Genomic DNA, 22,531 nt, shown 5'->3' with positions numbered 1-22,531 from the left:
CTAGGCTGCGTATGCAGGCAATGCACCGCCATTTTTCGGGTTGCAGTGGGTGCGTGTGATGTCACATAGCCGCCCCAAAAAAGCTCTGATCCCCTTTCCCAACCACACCCTGCTACGCCGGCCCCCAATGAAAGTGCAGTCCCTCAGGGATGCGACCGCACTTTGATTGCATGCTCACTGTCAGCGTGGCGCATTTTAGCAATTTTATTGCTAAAATTAAATGCAACCAGAATAATGTCCATAATTGAGTATGAGCCGAAATTCACATTATACAACACAGAATGAGCCGAAATTCACATCATAGAACACAGATTGATCCGAAATTCACATAATAGCACACTGAATGAGCCGAAATTCACATTATAGCACACTGAATGATCCGAAATTCATATTGTAGCACACTGAATGAGCCGAAATTCACATCATAGAACACAGAATGATCCAAAATTCACATTATAGCACACTGAATGATCCGAAATTCACATTGTAGCACTCTGAATGAGCCGAAATTCACATTGTAACACACTGAATGATCCGAAATTCATATTGTAGCACACTGAATGAGCCGAAATTCACATCATAGAACACAGAATGATCCAAAATTCACATTATAGCACACTGAATGATCCGAAATTCACATTGTAGCACTCTGAATGAGCCGAAATTCACATTGTAACACACTGAATGATCCGAAATTCACATTATAGCACACTGAATGAGCCGAAACTCACATTATAGCACACTGAATGAGCCGAAACTCACATTGTTGCACACTGAATGAGCCGAAACTCACATTGTAGCACACTGAATGAGCCGAAATTCACATTGTAGCACACTGAATGAGCCGAAATTCACATTATAGCACACTGAATGAGCCGACATTCACATTGTAGCACACTGAATGAGCCGAAACTCACATTGTAGCACACTGAATGAGCTGACATTCACATTGTAACACACTGAATGATCCGAAATTCACATTGTAGCACTCTGAATGAGCCGAAATTCACATTGTAACACACTGAATGATCCGAAATTCACATTGTAGCACACTGAATGAGCCGAAACTAACATTGTAGCACACTGACTGAGCCAAAATTCACATTAAAGCACACAGTATTATCCAAAATTCAGGGACAGGGAGAGTGACAGCAGGGACAGTGACAGAGGGACAGTGACAGAGGGACAGTGACAGCAGGGACAGTGACAGAGGTGCAGTGACAGAGGGACAGTGACAGCGGTGACAGCAGTGACAGAGGTATAGTGACAGCAGGGACAGTGACAGAGGTATACTGACAGCAGGGACAGTGACAGAGGTGCAGTGACAGAGGGACAGTGACAGCAGGGACAGTGACAGAGGTATAGTGACAGCAGGGACAGTGACAGAGGGACAGTGACAGCGGTGACAGCAGTGACAGAGGTATAGTGACAGCAGGGACAGTGACAGAGGTATACTGACAGCAGGGACAGTGACAGAGGTGCAGTGACAGAGGGACAGTGACAGCGGTGACAGCAGGGACAGTGACAGAGGTATAGTGACAGCAGGGACCGTGACAGCAGGGACAGTGACAGAGGTATAGTGACAGCAGGGCCAGTGACAGAGGTATAGTGACAGCAGGGACCGTGACAGCAGGGACAGTGACAGAGGTATAGTGACAGCAGGGACAGTGACAGAGGTATAGTGACAGCAGGGACAGTGAGAGGTATAGTGACAGCAGGGACAGTGACAGAGGTATACTGACAGCAGGGACAGTGACAGAGGTGCAGTGACAGAGGGACAGTGACAGCAGGGACAGTGACAGAGGTATAGTGACAGCAGGGACCGTGACAGCAGGGACAGTGAGAGGTATAGTGACAGCAGGGACAGTGACAGCAGGGACAGTGACTGAAGTATAGTGACAGAGGTACAGTGACAGCAGGGAAAGTGAGTGACAGCAGTGACAGGGACATAGGGAAGCAGGGTAAGTACCTGAGCAGCGGAGGGGGGTGTAGTAGGCGGCCCTAGGCAGCGGAGGAAGTGGGCTGCGGTGTGCAGAACGTGGCCGGCGGCAGTGAGGAGAATGGCAAGCTGCAAGCGGTGCCGGCGCGCAAGATGACGTCATGAGGAGTGACGTACAGCGACCGGCATCCTGGCTGAGGAGACTGTCAGGAACCGCCAGTACGGACCCGGCGGCGGTATTCAGGCAGCGATTTGAGTCAGCAGGGGGATGCGATCATAACAAGAGGACGCCGCGGCACAGTTATGATCGTGCAACCCCCCCCCCCCCCCTCCCCCTCCGAGCAGGTGCATGTGCGCCGCGGCTGGGTCCGTGCTTTCTGACACATTGTCAGTGTAATGGTAGGAATGCGACAGGTGTGAGGCTCTTGTTTGCTGTCACCCCACTGAAGGGTGACACCCGGGTGCGGGCCGCACCCCCCGCACCCGCCTCATGACGCCACTGATCTGCGCACAACCACATCATCAGGCATCCCAAAAAGGAGGACACGGGTACGGAAAATTGGTGGCCTAGCACGCCTCCGTTGCCTTGGATGATGAGGAGCCGGTTGCGGTTGGAGGGCTTGCAGCGGTTGGGGTGGGAGTGGTTCCGTGGGTTGGGGTGGGAGGGCTTCAGCTGCCACATGAATAGACATCACCAACTTAAAATGAAGGTAAGAATCAATTTATTTTAAAATAAACATTGTCAGCCATAATCAAAGTCAAAGTGTATGGGTGTTAACTTACTGGAGGAGCATACTCCATTTCTTCAAGAATAAAATACGGGTACAAAACAAAAAATTGGGAACAAAACAAAAAGAAACCTTTAGCTAAATATTTTAAACATAGGTTAACATTACTAAAAAAAAAGGATTTGAGATTTCAAACATACCCATATAATAACTGCCACAATATATAATAAAACAACTAAGTATGAATAAAGTTTTTTTTAAAGCAAATCTTTATCTTTAAATAAATTAACAAGGTGGTCCTTTAGTTGCTAATACAGCAAAAATCAGCCCTACTTTGTCAAAAGTAAATGCTTTGTAAACCAAGAAATAACACCTACAAGAGAGAGAAATGGACCCAAAAAAAAAAAAAACACTTGCTACAAACACACTGCAGGACACACAGGGAATGGCAACTTACCTGCTCAAGATATCAAACTTCAAATGTGTGGAAAACGTAAAGGAAAAAACCGCCTACTTGGCACCAAACAAAAAAATAGGAAGGAAATCACACAATGAGACACCTACAAGAGACACAGAAGGAGTCTAAGAGATCAAACTGTGCAAACAATATAACATACACAATGTAAAGTACAGGTCATAAAAAAAAATATGGCATACTAAACCATTTAAATATCAAACAGATATTCTCCAAAATACATAAACCCAGTTCCATTGCACCACCATACATACTTGGCTTGATAATTGACTAATGTAGGAATACTCACAAAAGAAACTTAGCCAAAAAAGCGCACTACGCTATACATGTTAAAAGCGAATAAACGGACATCTGTCTGCAAGACAATGCAAAAACTACTCACTCTGCAAAGTTGGCCAAAAGACGTCCACCTTCTCTGTAAACACACAGCAAACACACAGCAGCTTCTTTCATCATACACCCACTCACACAGGCTGCAAACCATGCTCTTAAATAAGCAGTACAATCAGTCACACAATTAGCATAATTTACACCTGTGTGAATTAACGCTGCGCACGTAGCTATAAATACCTACACACCTGTGCGTACAGAACATGTCATTACCAACATGGCTACTCGTGAGGATTTTGCAGCAGGGATGGACCGCTTGCAGCGGGAGCAGGCAGAATTGGCTCAAAGACGTATCGCATTGCGTCGGCGAATGATGGAATCCGCCTCTGCGGAATGTGAAGAAGCAGGACCCAGTACTAGAGACATTCCAGCTTCTGAGACCCAGCAGTTAAGCGGGGTTACCCTGCCAGACAGACATACTGGGGAAACTGAGCGAGATTCAGCATTAGCCGCACAACCACAACATACAGAAGCTGCTAGTGACGAGGAAGATGGTGAGGAGCAACAGGAACAAAGCTCACAGGCTACTTCAAGGCGCAAAAAAAGACAGCCCGCATTCACTAAGAGGGAGTTGCATGTTTTGGTCACGCAGGCCATGTCAAAAATTCATAGAGGAGCGAAAAACATGGGTGCTGCTACGAAAGAACGCATCTGGAGGGACATCACTCATTCTGTCAATGAAGTCGGCTCTATCGTCCGAACATCACAGGAAGTTAGACGACGGTAAGTGTATATTGGCAGTCCATTATGTGTGCTAAGTATTTTTCAAAAGCTAGTTACATGTGATGTTGTGTATAGCAAACAAATGCATAACATGTGTCCTATATATTAAAGACTTTATTTTTAATACTCTACCTTGCCCCTATTTTTCAAAACATATGTAGTTGGGCCGACTTCAAATCCCGCCTGAAGGGCAAGAGGGCTGCGGAGTGGAATGCCTCGAGGGCTACAGGGGGAGGACCATCTGTCGCTGTGGAGTATACAGAGTTGGAGGAGATAGCGATGGACTGTGTCAGTTATGAGGAGGGGACAGGGGTGTCTCATATGGACACGGACCTGCCTGAAATCCTGACGGCACATGACTTGCTAGGTAAGTTTACACACATATTTTTTAATTTTTTAATTTATATAAACAAAAGTCTCATATTGTTTTTTTCTACTCTTTTTCCACACATTATTATATTTGCTTTGCACATAACACAGCACAGGGAGGTGAGCAGGTCGAGTCACAGGAGGGTTATGTGGCTGAGGCTGAGGTGGAGGGACCTAGTGGGTCTGGTAGTGTGGGACCCCAAATCCCACCTATCCATGTTCCAACTGGCCCACCCACCCAACCCTCTGCTATCCCGGAGATCCTGCTTGAAATAGCTAGGTATGGTGAGAGCCTAAATGCATTTCAGGACAGGATGATCCGGGAGGTAAGCCAGATAGCTGTCCGGCTCACTGAGCACAGAACCAGTGTGGAGCAAGGTGTTGCTCAACTCTGCCAAGGTCTGGCAGAGATCAGGCAGGGACAAGATAATCTTGCCTCCTCATTCCAAAGCCTTGCAAATAACATCTTGCAAGGGCTCCAGGCCATCGCTGTCTCCCTTGCCCACAGTGGCAGAGAGCCAGCCACATCGGCTCCCTCCCCTGCCCCTGCCCAGGAAGAACATCCCACTGGGCAGGGCCCACGAAGGTCGCTCCGCAGACCAAGCCAAGAAGAACAGCATCAGGCGGGGACAAAAAAAAGAAAGTGATGTCTCTCCAGATGGGCAGCACCCATGTTTTTCATGTTGTCTCTATTTTTTTTTTTGTGTTGGCTTGTGTGGCCATAATGGATAACTCCCTCTTAGTGAAATGTATTATATATGTTTTGATATATTGTAGCCTGTGAGCTTTTTTTCCTAAACACCACAGCCATCTTCCTCTTCCTAGTGTGCTGTGTATTGTTATGTTTGTGTGGTGGCTCATGAATCTTTCTCAGTTGCCCAAATATATTTGTCTGCCAGGGTGTTTACAACATATTATTTATTTACAATTAAATTATGATTTTGTCAGAAGCTGGAGTTTCCCTAGTACTGAGTTCTGCTATGTCATTTGTGTCAGTGGCATCTGCTTGCTGCTTGGTCCATCTTTGCCTGTGATACTCGCCTGTAGCCATGTTGTTTTGATCCCAAAATATATTACAGCAGTAATAAAAAAAAAAAATTATTATAAAAATTTGTGTACTTTCTTAAAGTTAATTCATTATGTTAATCTTAGTCCAGGAAAGTTTAGCAAAGCATATAGACACTTGGGGAACAAGGGAACAATCTTAAAACAAATACAAGCATTGCATCTTTAAAAATGCAACAGGTATGCCTTGCACCACACTTTAATGTCCATATTCCAAAAAAAGTCACAACTCTGGATTTGATTTACTATGGGCAACAGGACATAATTTTACACATTGACAGATATTCTAACCAAATAAAAAAGTTTTATTTATGCAAAAAAATAAGTGTATGCTGCATTATGTTGGACCTGAGATTTGGAATATACAAAGGTAACATTTTATGTAGTTTAGATGTTGCTGATGTAGTTTATAAATTTGGAAAATTTCAGTTGTTTGCATTTGGTAGTATTACACACATTAAAACATGCACTTAACAACAATGTTTAGCCAAACACTTGGCCCTAAATAAAAACCTTATTTGGCAGCGTGACAGATTTATAGGTGCTTAGAATAAACATGTAATGTGTCCACACAATTGCTGTTTGCAGTACTTCAGCAGAGCAGTGTTTAGCAAGTAATTGGACAACAGATGAATGGGCTCTCCAATTAACTGGTAATTAGTGCATACACACTTGTAACACTACTTCACAAATGCAGAGTAACTGCAGACCTATTCGGCTGCTGCGTAAAGATTGCAAGGAATTGCTATGTTAGGTTTAACAGCGACAATGAATTTATACGAAAAACACGCCTACTGCTAGTTGCATACTCCCACACTATACGCCCACTTTTACGCCCATGTCGGAAGATTGCGAAGTCGCGCCTCTGTCACACCTTCGCCACTTCCCGTTTTCGTTTCTGTGTAACGAGCAATTTCCTTTGTAGTATTTCTGCACAAGTGTCGTATCGCTGAGCTCGCGCATGCGTATTTCCGCTTTTGCGCATGCGCGTTTTGTTGATATCTGCCCGTTTGCGATGCGATGATTCTCTACGAACAACTCGGAATGAGGGCCATGATTACTAGTTATGTGGATGCATTGGAACCTGAGCATGTAACAGAGCAATTATGGGTAATTTGGAATCTTCACTTGTGGGTGAGTGGCCGTGACGTGCGGTGAGGTCAATGGCTGGGGAGGCACTGGCTTCTCCAGTACATTCCTAGCAGCCCAACATAGTGCCCCTGTAGAGCCAGTTACACATAGTGCCCCCTGTAGTGCCAGTTACATGTAGTGCCCCCTGTAGTGCCAGTTACACTTAATGCCCCTGGAGTGCAAGTTACACTTAATGCCCCTGTAGTGCCAGTTACACGTAGTGCCCTTGTAGTGCCAGTTACACGTAATGCCCCTGTAGTGCCAGTTACACGTAATGCATCCTGTAGTGCCAGTTAAACGTAGTGCCCCCTGTAGTGCCAGTTACACGTAATGCATCCTGTAGTGCCAGTTACACGCAGTGCCCCCTGTAGTGCCAATTACTCATAATGCATGCTGTAGTGGCAGTTACACGTAGTGCCCCCTGTAGCGACAGTTACACGTAATGCTCCTGTAGCACCAGTTACATGTAATGCCCCTGTCATGCCAGTTACGTGTAATGCGTCCTGTAGTGCCAGTTACACATAGTGCCCCCCTGTAGTGCCAGTTACACTTAGTGCCCCCTGTAGTGCCAGTTACACGTAGTGCCCCCTGTAGTGCCAGTTACCCATAGTGCTCCCTGTAGTGCCAGTTACACATAGTGCCGGTTACACGTAGTACCCCCTGTCTCGGATGTGGGGATGAGCTACTCCCCTGTCCACACTACTTCAAGTCAGCTTTCCCCCACCCAGCCCCTCTCACCTAAATCCTGGCAGAGCCGCCGGCAGGATAGTGCAGCAGGCCGTTGCTGCTGCTGAGTCTGCTACCTGAGAGGAGGAGGAGAGCGCCGTCTGTCCCTGCTCTGGGCTTCCCGCCACCACCTCCATGCCCTCTGCCACAGATTAGATGCTGCTGCACTTTGCTCTCCCCACTCCCCAGTGCTATCAGCTGCGCCTGCAGAGTAACGAAGATCACCGGGTGCGGTCGGCTACTGCAGGCTCCCAGCAGCAGCAGGTGAGGAGTCAGGGAAAGCTGATAATCGTCATTGATTGGCAGCACCGAGAACCATGTCCCGCCGCCACTCATGGGTAATTGAACCAGCGGATCCAGTACTGGATCAGCAGTCCAATCACATGTGCCTCGCTGCCAGGGGAGTGCTTTGATATGGGCTGAAAGCACATCCCTGTCAACGGGGCGCTTCTATAGGTGCTGCTTTTTACACGTTTTTTCAATGGGCTTTTACAGCCCTCTGCTTGGCCCCGTCCCCTTCTTTCTATCCCAGTCTCATTGTCTACGGGAGGCCCTGCTATCAGTGCCTCCCAAACTACTTTAATTAATTACAATAATTAGAATAATATAAAGAGGATACTTACTTATGACACAGAATATGTGTCATAAGTATCTTCTTTGTATTATCTTAATCATTAATGACAGGGGAGGCACTGCCTCCCCTGACTGCATGTCTCTGGTGAGTGGGTGTAATTAGGCAGCAATTGTTTTCTTGCTCCAGGGACATTACTAGCATTTTAGTACCCTGGCCATGATACAGCATTTCCCATCCCACCAATATCTTGATATTAGTGATAGTATACACCACTGGAGGGGCTGTAATCAAAACTACTGTGAGAATGTGGATAGCCATTTACCCACTCTCTCAAGCAATCTTAAGCCCAGTACCCACGGGCCGATGCATGAGAGATGTTTGCTGAGCGAACCGCTCAGCACACATCTCTCCCGCCGCTCAGCACAGCGCGATCTGTGCTGAGCATGCGGGGGGAGATGGGGGGGCGCTCATTTCACCCAGCGGGTGAAACGAGCGACCCGCTAGATTGGCCTGCATGCAGGCCAATCTAGCAGCAGCGATAGCGATGCGCGGGGCTGCGCATCGCTATCGCTGTAAGGGGTACTCACGGAGCGATCAGGCTGATATTCTAAGCAATCTAGTCAGATTGCTTAGAATATCGCTCCGTGAGTACCCCCCTTAGCCCTCTCTTTCCCCTGACACTGTCCAATCTACACAATGTCATTTTTATCTTTGTGTAATAAGTTCACATAGATTTGCAGAACAGGGAGGGGACTGATGGCACTTAAGGGGCATATGGACGGGACTGATGCCACATAAGGTGCATGTGGAGAGCACTGCTGACACATAAAGGGCATGTGAGGGGACTGGTGGCACACAAGGGACACATAAATGGGACTGATGGCATACATAAGGTATGTGGAAGAGACTAATGGCATACATAAGGCATGGGCAGGGGACTGATGGAACATAAAGGGCATGCTGTGGGACTGATGGCACATAAAGTGCATGTGGAGGGTACTGATGGAACATAAGGTACATGTAGAGGGACTGACATAAGAGGCATATAGAGGGACTGAAGGCACACAAGGGGCATGTGGAGTGGACTGATGGTTTTATAGCTTAAGAAATGATACATAGTGAATAAATTATTTTTTGTCAAAAACAGGCATCCCTGGAGCAACTGGTCTGCGCTGTCAATGTATCAAAACTGTGTCAAAACCTATCAATAGCAAACAGATTTTAAGTGTGGAGATTATCAAAAGTGGTCCATATTGTTCCAGAGTAGAAGTTATGTAAGTATGCATGTCATAATAAAGCTATTCACATTCCAAAATATGGGAAGAGGTTCTCCCAGAACAGGATTGTATTAATACCTGGGGGCCCTATCCTCTAAACAGTGGGGCCCACACCACAGCCCTCATCTTACCCAGCAAGGGGGTCCCTCCTCCACAGTGCCATTCCCACTTGTGTATGTGTAGTTACAACTGTGGCAGCTCAATATTCGCAGTTGAGTATATGCAGAGAGAGCCAACTGATTTCAGACATATCTCTTGCACTAGGTATTGGACTGGTGCAATTTATTTATTTATTACCAGTTATTTATATAGCGCACACATATTCCGCAGCACTTTACAGAGACTATTTGGTCATTCGCATCAGTACCTGCCCCAGCGGAGCTTACAATTTATATCCCTACCACATGTGCACACTAGGGTTGATTTTGTTGGGAGCCAATTAACCTACCAGCATATTTTAGGATTGTGGCAGGAAACCAGAATACCCGGAGGAAACCCACGCAAGCATGTGAGGAATGGGGGTCATTCTGAGTTGTTCGCTCGTTATTTTTTTTTCGCAACGGAGCGATTAGTCGCTAATGCGCATGCGCAATGTCCGCAGTGCGACTGCGCCAAGTAAATTTGCTATGCAGTTAGGTATTTTACTCACGGCATTACGAGGTTTTTTCTTCGTTCTGGTGATCGTAATGTGATTGACAGGAAGTGGGTGTTTCTGGGCGGAAACTGGCCGTTTTATGGGTGTGTGTGAAAAAACGCTACCGTTTCTGGGAAAAACGCGGGAGTGGCTGGAGAAACGGAGGAGTGTCTGGGCGAACGCTGGGTGTGTTTGTGACGTCAAACCAGGAACGAAACTGACTGAACTGATCGCAGATGCCGAGTAAGTCTGGAGCTACTCAGAAACTGCTAAGAAGTGTCTATTCGCAATTCTGCTAATCTTTCGTTCGCAATTTTGATAAGCTAAGATTCACTCCCAGTAGGCGGCGGCTTAGCGTGTGCAAAGCTGCTAAAAGCAGCTTGCGAGCGAACAACTCGGAATGACCCCCAATATACAAACTCCACACAGCCCCATGGTGGGAATCGAACCCATAACCTCAGTACTGTGAGGCAGTAATGCTAACCATTACACCATCCGTGCTACTTTACCAAGCAAATGGATCTGGGGTGGTGCAGCCACAAAGATGCAGCCAACGCTGAATACAGGCAAAGATCCACTTTCATTTACATCATGTAATTTGCCCATTTATATCTATGAATCTGGCCTCTAGTGTTCTCTTCTTAATGAAGAATTCTAACCAGGAACAATTTATTTTCTCATTCTGAACTTAAATGATCGTTTCGGAAGTGCCTTGAGTTCTATTGAAGAATAGCACTATATAAATAAATAAGCCTCCCTGGAATACTTTTGATCGGGATGCCGACAGACGGGATTCCGTTTTTGGCATAGTGAGCAATGTTGGGACATCAGCGTCGATCTTCTAACCAGTGTCAGAATTCCGGCATCAGTATTCCGACTGCCGGCATCCCGAACGCCGGTATGCTAACCAGATCCCTACTTATTATCATTATTATTAGTAGTACAATACAGAGAGAACAATACAGCAGCGGATTAAGGGCCTAATTCAGATCTGTTCGCTCGCTAGCTATTTTTTGCAGCGCTGCGAACAGATAGACGCCGCCTATAGGGGAGTGTATTTTAGCTTTGCAAGTGTGTGCGAACGCGTGTGCAGCCGAGCAGTATAAAAACAGTTTGTGCAGTTTCTGAGTAGCTCTGACCTTACTCAGCTGTTGCGATCACTTCAGCCTATTCGAGCCCGGAATTGACGTCAGACACCCGCCCTGCAAACGCCTCGACACGCCTGCGTTTTTCCGAACACTCCTAGAAAACGGTCGGTTGCCACCCACAAACGCCCTCTTTCTGTCAATCACCTTGCGTTCGGCTGTGCGAATGGATTCTTCGCTGGAACCAGTGCGCAGCAACGATCCGCTTTGTACAAGTGCACCGCGCCTGCGCATTGCGGTGCATACGCATGCTCAGTAGTTACCTGATCGCTGCGCACGGAAAAACGCTAGCGAGCGAACAGATCTGAATTAGGCCCTAAGTCATTACAGCAGAGGAGTAAGTCTGACAGCACTGGTTCAATTAATCCTATTAAAGGGATAGATGAGCAGGACTCCATCTGTATTACAAGGACTAGTGTGGTTCAGCAGATACTAACCCTTCCTAATGCTTTTAACAGTCCTTTATTTTGTCACTTGTGCCCCTTGGTTTTGTGCACTTTATAGTGAAGCATATATACTGCACAATGCTGTGGTACTGGGTCTACAAGCACGTGGGATTATTGGAAAAAACATAACTTTTAGACAGAATTCTCATTTAAAGAGTTTACTTCTAGGATTGAAAAATTCTACCACTCCCAAAAAACGTTGAAATGTAATGTGGACAGTAGCGGTTCTTGCCACGGGCAAGCAGGCTTTTTGCCCGGGGCGCCGCTGCCCCGAGGGTACCTCCGCCGCCGTGGCAAGAGCCGCTACTCTTGATCCCCGCTCTCCCCGGCTGCAGCAGGCGCCATGGGCTGTGTGCGCGCCCGCTGCAGCCAGCTCCAGTAACAGACACTAGAGGTCATAACTGACCTATAGTGTTTGTTCAGCGCTGCTATGGGAGAGACGTCATGACATCTCTCCCATAGAGAGGAGCCGGCGGCCAGAGACGGAGGGCAGCGCAGCAGCGGTCCGGAAGCAGGAGCGGGGCTGGTAAGTATTAGGGATTTGGTTTTTTTTGGGTGCTTGCAAGCAGCGCTACTACAGGGGTCACAACTACTGGGGGCACTGCTACAGGGGGCAAATCAACGGGGGGCACAGCTACAAGGGGCTCAGCTACTGGGGGCACAACTACAGGGGTCACAACTACTGGGGGCACTGCTACAGGGGGCAAATCAACGGGGGGCACAGCTACAAGGGGCTCAGCTACTGGGGGCACAACTACAGGGGTCACAACTACTGGGGGCACTGCTACAGGTTGCAAAGCTACTGGGGGCAAATCTACTGGGGGCACAGCTAGGGGGCACAGCTGCTGTGGGCACAGCAACTGGGGGGCACAGCTACTGGGGGGGCAAATCTACTGGAGGCACAGCTAGGGGACACTGATACAGGGGGCACAGCTTCAGGAGGTGCAACGACAGGGGGATAACTGTGGCCATGTCCCTTCCCTATGAAGATGCCATGCCCCAAGTTTTGGGCGCGCCTCTTTTACCTGGGGGAGCGCCACAGGAAACTTTTGCCCTGGGCGCCACAAGGTCTAAAACCGGCCCTGGATGTGGACAAGTTGTGCAGAAATAATAACTACAAAATGGGACTGACATTTGCCATTTTTTTCTCTCTCTTGCAGTGTGACTTTCAAGAACGGCGATATGAATTGCCTAAACCCAGAAGCCAAATGGGTGAAGGCTATTATTAACCACATGCTCCAAAGTTATTTTTTGGTAGCTTCATCATGATATGCTATACTATACTGTCATTACATGATTTGAAAGCATAACTGATCGTTAAAATATTTTATGCAGCCCCCACTCATACCCTTTTACATTACCAACCTGGCATTGCCAGCCTTGTCACAATAGCTTGAAGGTTGAGGCTAGATCCAAGTGGCCTAAGGGACCTTTTCCGTCAGGGGGAGGAGCCATGACACAAGGGGGAGGAGCTATGCCAGCGGTACAGTTGGTCTAGTATCCACACCACCAACTATTATCTTTAGTAATTAGGTCGCGAGCGAAGCGAGCCACCGTGCCCGAAGCGTGGCGAGCGAAGCGAGCCCGTGAGGGTACTTTTTGGGTACCTTGTTCGGCCGCAGCTCCTCCCCCTGGTGACGGGTCTCCTCCCCTAGGTACGTCAGAAGGTCCCTTCTCCCACTCCAATATAGAACCAACCATAGCTTGAAGCCCCGCTTAGTTTACATCGCAGACTGGATCCGGGTTATTGGCGGGGCTTCCTTCTGCCGGCGCTTGGAGATGACATCATCTCCAACTGTCAGTGAGCCATCTCCCCATAGGCTTGTAGTGGGAGCCAGGTCGGATGACCCGAGTCACATGTTTACACTGCCCAATTACCTCTGTCCTTCCCCTGTCCAACCCTGCTTGCTACCTGGGTTGGATCCCCAGGTCACAGGACACGCGTTATTTCTCGTGAACCCTTTTACACTGAGTCGCGACCGGTGTCAACCCGGCAATAATCTGGGCTATTGCAGCAGTGTAAAAGGGCTATAATTAACATAGCGCATTACACAGAGGTAATAAGCAAAACATATTTTTTCTTCTTCAGGGTCCATAGGGCTCCACAGGGGAGACAATGGGGTGTAGTTGGTTGGATAAGACTGGGCACCAAACAGGTAATGCTTTGGTCACCCCCCCCCCCCTACCCCCCCCCCCCCCCCGCCTATAGCCTGCCCACAGCCCAGGCTATTCCGTTTCATATTGGTACTGGCAGGAGCCAGATGCACCTTTAACTGTGGGACTGCTTTTAAGTTTTATGTTTTATTTTAATTTTATTTTGCTTGAGCAGACAGTGCTAGGCTGCAGTAGTTACCTGATCGCTGCGCAGGGAAAAACGCTAGCGAGCGAACAGATCTGAATTAGGCCCTAAGTCATTACAGCAGAGGAGTAAGTCTGACAGCACTGGTTCAATTAATCCTATTAAAGGGATAGATGAGCAGGACTCCATCTGTATTACAAGGACTAGTGTGGTTCAGCAGATACTAACCCTTCCTAATGCTTTTAACAGTCCTTTATTTTGTCACTTGTGCCCCTTGGTTTTGTGCACTTTATAGTGAAGCATATATACTGTACAATGCTGTGGTACTGGGTCTACAAGCACGTGGGATTATTGGAAAAAACATAACTTTTAGACAGAATTCTCATTTAAAGAGTTTACTTCTAGGATTGAAAAATTCTACCACTCCCAAAAAACGTTGAAATGTAATGTGGACAGTAGCGGTTCTTGCCACGGGCAAGCAGGCTTTTTGCCCGGGGCGCCGCTGCCCCGAGGGTACCTCCGCCGCCGTGGCAAGAGCCGCTACTCTTGATCCCCGCCCTCTCCAGCTGCAGCAGGCACCATGGGCTGTGTGCGCGCCCGCTGCAGCCAGCTCCAGTAACAGACACTAGAGGTCATAACTGACCTATAGTGTTTGTTCAGCGCTGCTATGGGAGAGACGTCATGACATCTCTCCCATAGAGAGGAGCCGGCGGCCAGAGACGGAGGGCAGCGCAGCAGCGGTCCGGAAGCAGGAGCGGGGCTGGTAAGTATTAGGGATTTGGGTTTTTTTGGGTGCTTGCAAGCAGCGCTACTACAGGGGTCACAACTACTGGGGGCACTGCTACAGGGGGCAAATCAACGGGGGGCACAGCTACAAGGGGCTCAGCTACTGGGGGCACAACTACAGGGGTCACAACTACTGGGGGCACTGCTACAGGGGGCAAATCAACGGGGGGCACAGCTACAAGGGGCTCAGCTACTGGGGGCACAACTACAGGGGTCACAACTACTGGGGGCACTGCTACAGGTTGCAAAGCTACTGGGGGCAAATCTACTGGGGGCACAGCTAGGGGGCACAGCTGCTGTGGGCACAGCAACTGGGGGGCACAGCTACTGGGGGGGCAAATCTACTGGAGGCACAGCTAGGGGACACTGATACAGGGGGCACAGCTTCAGGAGGTGCAACGACAGGGGGATAACTGTGGCCATGTCCCTTCCCTATGAAGATGCCATGCCCCAAGTTTTGGGCGCGCCTCTTTTACCTGGGGGAGCGCCACAGGAAACTTTTGCCCTGGGCGCCACAAGGTCTAAAACCGGCCCTGGATGTGGACAAGTTGTGCAGAAATAATAACTACAAAATGGGACTGACATTTGCCATTTTTTTCTCTCTCTTGCAGTGTGACTTTCAAGAACGGCGATATGAATTGCCTAAACCCAGAAGCCAAATGGGTGAAGGCTATTATTAACCACATGCTCCAAAGTTATTTTTTGGTAGCTTCATCATGATATGCTATACTATACTGTCATTACATGATTTGAAAGCATAACTGATCGTTAAAATATTTTATGCAGCCCCCACTCATACCCTTTTACATTACCAACCTGGCATTGCCAGCCTTGTCACAATAGCTTGAAGGTTGAGGCTAGATCCAAGTGGCCTTAGGGACCTTTTCCGTCAGGGGGAGGAGCCATGACACAAGGGGGAGGAGCTATGCCAGCGGTACAGTTGGTCTAGTATCCACACCACCAACTATTATCTTTAGTAATTAGGTCGCGAGCGAAGCGAGCCACCGTGCCCGAAGCGTGGCGAGCGAAGCGAGCCCGTGAGGGTACTTTTTGGGTACCTTGTTCGGCCGCAGCTCCTCCCCCTGGTGACGGGTCTCCTCCCCTAGGTACGTCAGAAGGTCCCTTCTCCCACTCCAATATAGAACCAACCATAGCTTGAAGCCCCGCTTAGTTTACATCGCAGACTGGATCCGGGTTATTGGCGGGGCTTCCTTCTGCCGGCGCTTGGAGATGACATCATCTCCAACTGTCAGTGAGCCATCTCCCCATAGGCTTGTAGTGGGAGCCAGGTCGGATGACCCGAGTCACATGTTTACACTGCCCAATTACCTCTGTCCTTCCCCTGTCCAACCCTGCTTGCTACCTGGGTTGGATCCCCAGGTCACAGGACACGCGTTATTTCTCGTGAACCCTTTTACACTGAGTCGCGACCGGTGTCAACCCGGCAATAATCTGGGCTATTGCAGCAGTGTAAAAGGGCTATAATTAACATAGCGCATTACACAGAGGTAATAAGCAAAACATATTTTTTCTTCTTCAGGGTCCATAGGGCTCCACAGGGGAGACAATGGGGTGTAGTTGGTTGGATAAGACTGGGCACCAAACAGGTAATGCTTTGGTCACCCCCCCCCCCCTACCCCCCCCCCCCCCCCCCCGCCTATAGCCTGCCCACAGCCCAGGCTATTCCGTTTCATATTGGTACTGGCAGGAGCCAGATGCACCTTTAACTGTGGGACTGCTTTTAAGTTTTATGTTTTATTTTAATTTTATTTTGCTTGAGCAGACAGTGCTAGGCTGCAGAGCCAGATTTACACCTTCTGGGGCCCTAGGCAACTACTGGTCTGGACCAAACCCATATAAGAAAATATGAAAACAATAAAAATCTACAAATCGACATACACAATGGTGACTGGGGGAAGGGGGGACATGGAGACGTACACACTGGTGACTGGGGAACATGGAGAGGTACACACTGGTGACTGGGGTAAGGGGGGACATGGAGACGTACACACTGGTGACTGGGGGACATGGAGACGTGCACACTGGTGACTGGGGGACATGGAGACGTGCACACTGGTGACTGGGGGACATGGAGACGTACACACTGGTGACTGGGGAACATGGAGACGTACACACTGGTGACTGGGGTAAGGGGGGACATGGAGACGTACACACTGGTGACTGGGGGACATGGAGACGTACACACTGTTGACTGGGAGACATGGAGACGTACACACTGGTGACTGGGGGACATGGAGACGTGCACACTGGTGACTGGGGGACACGGAGACGTACACACTGTTGACTGGACTGGGGGACATGGAGACGTACACACTGGTGACTGGGGGACATGGAGACGTACACACTGGTGACTGGAGGAAGGGGGGACATGGAGACATACACACTGGTGACTGGGGGAAGGGGGGACATGGAGACGTACACACTGGTGACTGAGGGACATGGAGACGTACACACTGGTGATGGGGGGACATGGAGACGTACACACTGGTGACTGGGGGACATGGAGACGTACACACTGGTGACTGGGGGAAGGGGGGGACATGGAGACGTACACACTGGTGACTGAGGGACATGGAGAAGTACACACTGGTGATGGGGGGACAGGCGGACATGGAGACATACACACTGGTGACTTCGGGGACATGGAGAAGTGCACACTGGTGACTGGGGGATATGGAGATATACATACTGGTGACTGGGGACATGGAGACGTGCACACTGGTGACTGGGGCTGGGGAGAGGGGACATGGAGACGTACACACTGGTGACTAGGCCTGGGAGAGGGGACATGGATATGTACACACTGGTGACTGGGGATGGGGAGAAGGAACATGGAGACATACACACTGGGAATGGGAAGAGGGGACATGGATACGTACACTGACTGGAAGGGACGAAGACATGGAGACGTACACACTGGTAACTGGGGATGGGGGAGGGGGACAATGAGTCATACATACTGTTGGGGGGGGGGCATGGAGACATAACACATTACTGACTGGGGGGGGACATGGAGACATACACATTGATGACTGGGACTGTGAGCACATGGAGACACATACACTGTTGGTGGGGGCAAGGGGACATGGAGACATACACACTGGTGGGGAGAGGGGGCATGGAGAAACTCACACACACTGGTGAGGGGAGGGGGGCGTGGAGACACACTGCTAGTGGTGGGAGGGGGAAAGGAGACACACACTGATGGTGGGGGCATGGAGACACACTGGTGGGGGAGAGGGGGAAATGGAGACACACACACATTACTGATGGGGGGGAGGGGGTGCATGGAGACACACACTGATAGGGGGAGAGGGACATGGAGACACATGCGCTCAGAGTCACACACAAACACAGCCAGAGGTGCCCCTCACCTTGATGTTTTAGCCTACAGCAGCTGCTCCCTCGACATCTTCCACGCTGCCAGCCAGGGCACAGGAGAAGAGCTGAACATGCCGCTGTAGCCCCGCCCCCTGCTCGGGTCAGATGAGCATGTGCTGGGCTCCACCAATCTGGGCTCAGCACACGCTCCTCTGCCCCTCACTGTCAGCAAAATACTCTCTGCTGCTGCTGAGCTGATAGAGCAGGAACCCGGCTCTTCCCTATTGTGGTTCTCCCAAAATCGGGAGAACCGCATGACTTCAGATAGTAAGCTAGGAGAGAATAATTACTACAGAATAAAAAGTCCGAAGGCGGGCCCCCCAGGGTTCATCGGGCCCTAGGCCTTCAAGGCAGGTCCCCGCTTGAATGAACCCGTATCATAGGCGCAGTCTTACCTCCGGCCTTAGTGATGGACTGGAGGCGCTGATGTGGACATCCGTTTATCCGAGTCTCCACTAGTCCACCAGGGCATTTATATACTGATGCTAGCTTTACTGAGCCCAGTGGCTTCTGGGGGTCAATGTCAGCATAGGGGAGGGCAGCTCGACCCTAAGCTCTCAATTCCACAGCGGTTTCCCACCTCTGAACTGTTCCTCCTCCACCCTCCTTCCACTCAGAGATGCACAGCGGTCATGTTATCAGTACAAGGGCTGAAGCTGCATGTCTCTGGGAACGCTGGGTCCAGTCTCCCTGTATACATCTCCTAGGAGCCAGGTTATACAGTGCCAATTCCTACCAGCCACTGCAGTCTCTAGTTGATTTAGTGCCCATTGCAGTTATATATATGTATATATATTGTATTCTGCATTGTCTGTGACTTGTGCTAGCTCTGCTATCTGATTTTTTACTGTCAGCTTGTACCTTTTCCTTTCTTTCCTATAACCGTAAGATACAGGTGTATACGAGTTCACTGTACTTAACATCTACCAGTATTTGTGAAGGTCACAGTACTATATTTGTTGCATGCTGCCTAGTGCCATATTGTGTGTTATACTGTTCCTTAAGCTATGTCTAGCAAAGGCAGGGGTAATAGGCAGGCTGTTGCTCCTCCTATGCTGGTCTCATGCAAGTCCTGTTCGGCAGGATTATCCCCTCAGGACATTGTACAGGATGGGTTGTGTGTATCTTACTATATCCCGCCTAAACAGCCAGCTTCTCCAGCTCCTGTGCAGGTTACACCCTGGGCTTCCTTCTAACAGATTCTAGCACAGATAGCGAACAACTTAGCAGTCCCAGCGGTGGTTCCCCCTATGGCATTCCCACAGCAGGTACATCCTACTATACCAGTTACAGCTATGTCCCCTCCCTGGGTGGATGTGCTCTCTACCTCTACTGCTTTTCAACAGATGTTACAGGGTGAAAGGCCCTTGCTCACTAAAGCCACTAAGCGTACTGTGCCATCCTCACAATCTATGCAGCGTTGAGATTCTGAGGTGTCATCTGGAGAGGCAGAGGAGGCAGTTGTCTCTCTCACTGAGTCCACCTCAGGGGAGGAGAAGCAACAGTCTACTTTAGATATATCTGCGCTAGTAAGGTCTGTCAAATCCACTCTTCAAATACAAGAGGAGGAGCTGCTCCTAAACCAAAAGCACCACTTTTTGAATGCCAGAAGGTAGTTAAGGCTGAATGTACTCAGTCTGAGCAACTTACTGAACTCCTGTGAGCGGAGTGGAATAAACCTGGTAAAAAGTTACAGCTACCTAAGTGCCTGGCTTTCTTTTACCCTATTCAAGCGGCTGATTGTGAAGTGGGAGGTTCCCCCAGCTATGGATTCCAATGGGGCACGTCTGGTTAAAACCTCTACTTTACCTATCCCTACAAATTCTTCTCAAAGGATACTACAGATTGGAGAATTGAAGCCTTAAATCTGTCTATTCCCTTAAAGGAGCTATTACTGGGTCAGCTATAGCTGCTACGTGGGTGGCTAAAGCCATTGAGAGCTGGGCAGAGGCTCTTGAGGAAGGCCTTCCCTCTGGCGTTTCCCGAGAACATATGTCCCACATCACACATATCGGAGACGCAGCCTCCAGTCCTACCTAGGTGAATCAGTTCTGAATACTGGTCTCCTGGCCTCCATGGGGTCTGCTACTTTGCTAGTAGCCCACCGCATCCTCTGGTTATGCTCAAGGAAAGCTGACACGGATTCCAAGACGGCCCTGGGATTGCTGCCTATCCTATTTGATGCAGAATTGGACAAAATTATGGTTACTCTGGCAGCTATCAAAACTGCTTTCCTGCCCTTAGCAGCTACCCTGAGGTCTAGCTTTTAGTCCTTCTACCCCCAAGGCACAGCTAAAGGACAGTATTTCCCTTTGCAGTTGGCTTTTTCAAAAACTGCCAAGCCCAGGGCCAAGCAGGTCTGGGCTACCAGACATCCAATTACCAAGCCTGAAGACAAACCCTCAGCCTGACGGGACGGGTCTCCTCCTGGGGGATCCCAGTGTGGGAGGCCGACTTCATCAGTTCGCACAACTCTGGCGTCAGACCGCCACAAACACCTGGGTGCAAGAAGTGGTCTTTCACGGGTATGCTGTCTCATTCCAGAAGTGCCCTTTCAGCAATTCTTTTGCACAGGCCCCCCCATTAGACCCAAGCAAGGCCTTGGCCTTACAGAAGGTCATTCAGTCCCTAATGCAAACAGGGGTAGTAATCCCAGTCCCTTTATCACAATGCTGGACAGGTGGACAGGTTTTTACTCTACCCTGTTACTGATTCAGAAACCCAATGGATCTTATCGACCTGTCCTCAATCTCAAATCCCTCAACAGGTTTATCAAGGTACCCAGTTTTCATATCTAAACCATCTGCTCTAGTGTCCAAGCTATGGAGCATGGGGACTTTATGGTGTCCATGAACATTCAGGATGCTTACATGCGGTTCTTATGTTTTGCTGTCCTACAGCAACATTTCCAATTTCGGGCACTGCCCTTTGGTCTTTCTACTGCTCCTGGGGACTTTACCAAAATGATGGCTGTTATGGCAGCACAGCTGCGTCGTCAGGGGATCAGAATACTTTCATACATAGATGACCTGCTGCTTGCACACTCTCTGGAGGTCCTTTGTTGCCATCTTCAGCTGACCATTGCCCTACTGCAAAACGACAGCTGGCTAATCAACTGTGTCATGATCCTGACTGTATTTCTCATATTCTGTGGCTTACCTCAGCATATCCTGTAACTTGCATTTGCTTCAGCTCAGCATAAAGACTGCAAATCTGTGTTGCTTACCTTTTGATTAATCACCTGAGTAGGAATTCCACTTAGGAATCAGTAATCAGCTGTGAGCAACATTTGATTCTTCACTATGTTCAGCAATCTGTGACAGGGTCTGATCACCTTACCATGAGCTATCCAATCCTGTGTCAGCCTGAGACTCCCTGAATCACCTGACTCCAATCACCAAGGACCAAGAGGTATAAGTAGAGAGACGTGTTACAGAAGCTGCCAGTTCCTTGAGTCACACAGCCAGTGCCGTAACTAGGCATTTTAGTGCTGTGTGCAAGAAACGGCATTGGCGCCGCCCCTTCCCTTCATGCAAGAAAGGGGCAGTGTGCGCCGTAGGCGTGCGGAAAATATATTGGGGCGTGGCCACAAAATAATACCAATCCATACTACGGTGCACAGTTGTCTCCATTATTCAAATTACGCTGCACAGTAGCGCTACTACACCAGGTAGAGCCCCTTTTACACATTACAGCAGACAGTCCCCTTTTTACACATTACGGCAGACAGCGTCCCCTTTTTACACATTACGGCAGACAGAGTCCCCTTTTTACACATAATGGCAGCCAGTCCCCCTTTTTACACATTTCGGCAGCCAGTCCCCCTTTTTACACATTACAGCAGACAGTCCCCCTTTTTACACATTGTGGCAGGCAAAGTCCACTTTTTACACATAACGGCAGCCAGTCCCCCGTTTTACACATTGCGGCAGACAGCATCCCCTTTTTACACATTGCGGCAGACAGTGCCCCCCTTTTCTCTGACGTCCTAGTGGATGCTGGGAACTCCGTAAGGACCATGGGGAATAGACGGGCTCCGCAGGAGACTGGGCACTCTAAAAGAAAGATTAGGTACTATCTGATGTGCACTGGCTCCTCCCTCTATGCCCCTCCTCCAGACCTCAGTTAGAGTTCTGTGCCCGGCCGAGCTGGATGCACACTAGGGGCTCTCCTGAGCTCCTAGAAAGAAAGTATATTTTAGGTTTTTTATTTTACAGTGAGACCTGCTGGCAACAGGCTCACTGCAACGAGGGACTAAGGGGAGAAGAAGCGAACCTACCTGCTTGCAGCTAGCTTGGGCTTCTTAGGCTATTGGACACCATTAGCTCCAGAGGGATCGACCGCAGGACCCGTCCTTGGTGTTCGTTCCCGGAGCCGCGCTGCCGTCCCCCTTACAGAGCCAGAAGCATGAAGATGGTCCGG

The 22,531-nt window shown here is 49.1% G+C and overlaps 1 long non-coding RNA gene across 2 annotated transcripts in view; it reads right to left on the bottom strand.

Annotated features, from left to right (window-relative positions):
• The window catches only part of LOC134958367 (uncharacterized), a 93,615-nt gene extending 72,288 nt beyond the window's left edge, over nucleotides 1-21,327 (bottom strand). Inside the window, exons 1-2 of one of the 2 annotated variants that reach the window (XR_010186992.1) lie at nucleotides 21,269-21,327; nucleotides 3,125-3,227 (exon numbers count right to left, since the gene is read on the bottom strand). This is a non-coding gene — a long non-coding RNA (uncharacterized LOC134958367). Of the gene's footprint in view, nucleotides 1-3,124; nucleotides 3,228-18,102; nucleotides 18,197-21,268 lie in introns of those variants that run through there. The other variant, XR_010187004.1, reaches the window with a different exon arrangement.
• Between the last annotated feature and the right edge of the window lie 1,204 nt (nucleotides 21,328-22,531).

Source organism: Pseudophryne corroboree, chromosome 1 (genome assembly GCF_028390025.1).
Source record: "Pseudophryne corroboree isolate aPseCor3 chromosome 1, aPseCor3.hap2, whole genome shotgun sequence".
NCBI lineage: Eukaryota > Metazoa > Chordata > Amphibia > Anura > Myobatrachidae > Pseudophryne > Pseudophryne corroboree.
The sequence above is the reverse complement of the archived record's forward strand: the minus strand, read 5'-3'. Positions and strand labels throughout refer to the sequence as shown.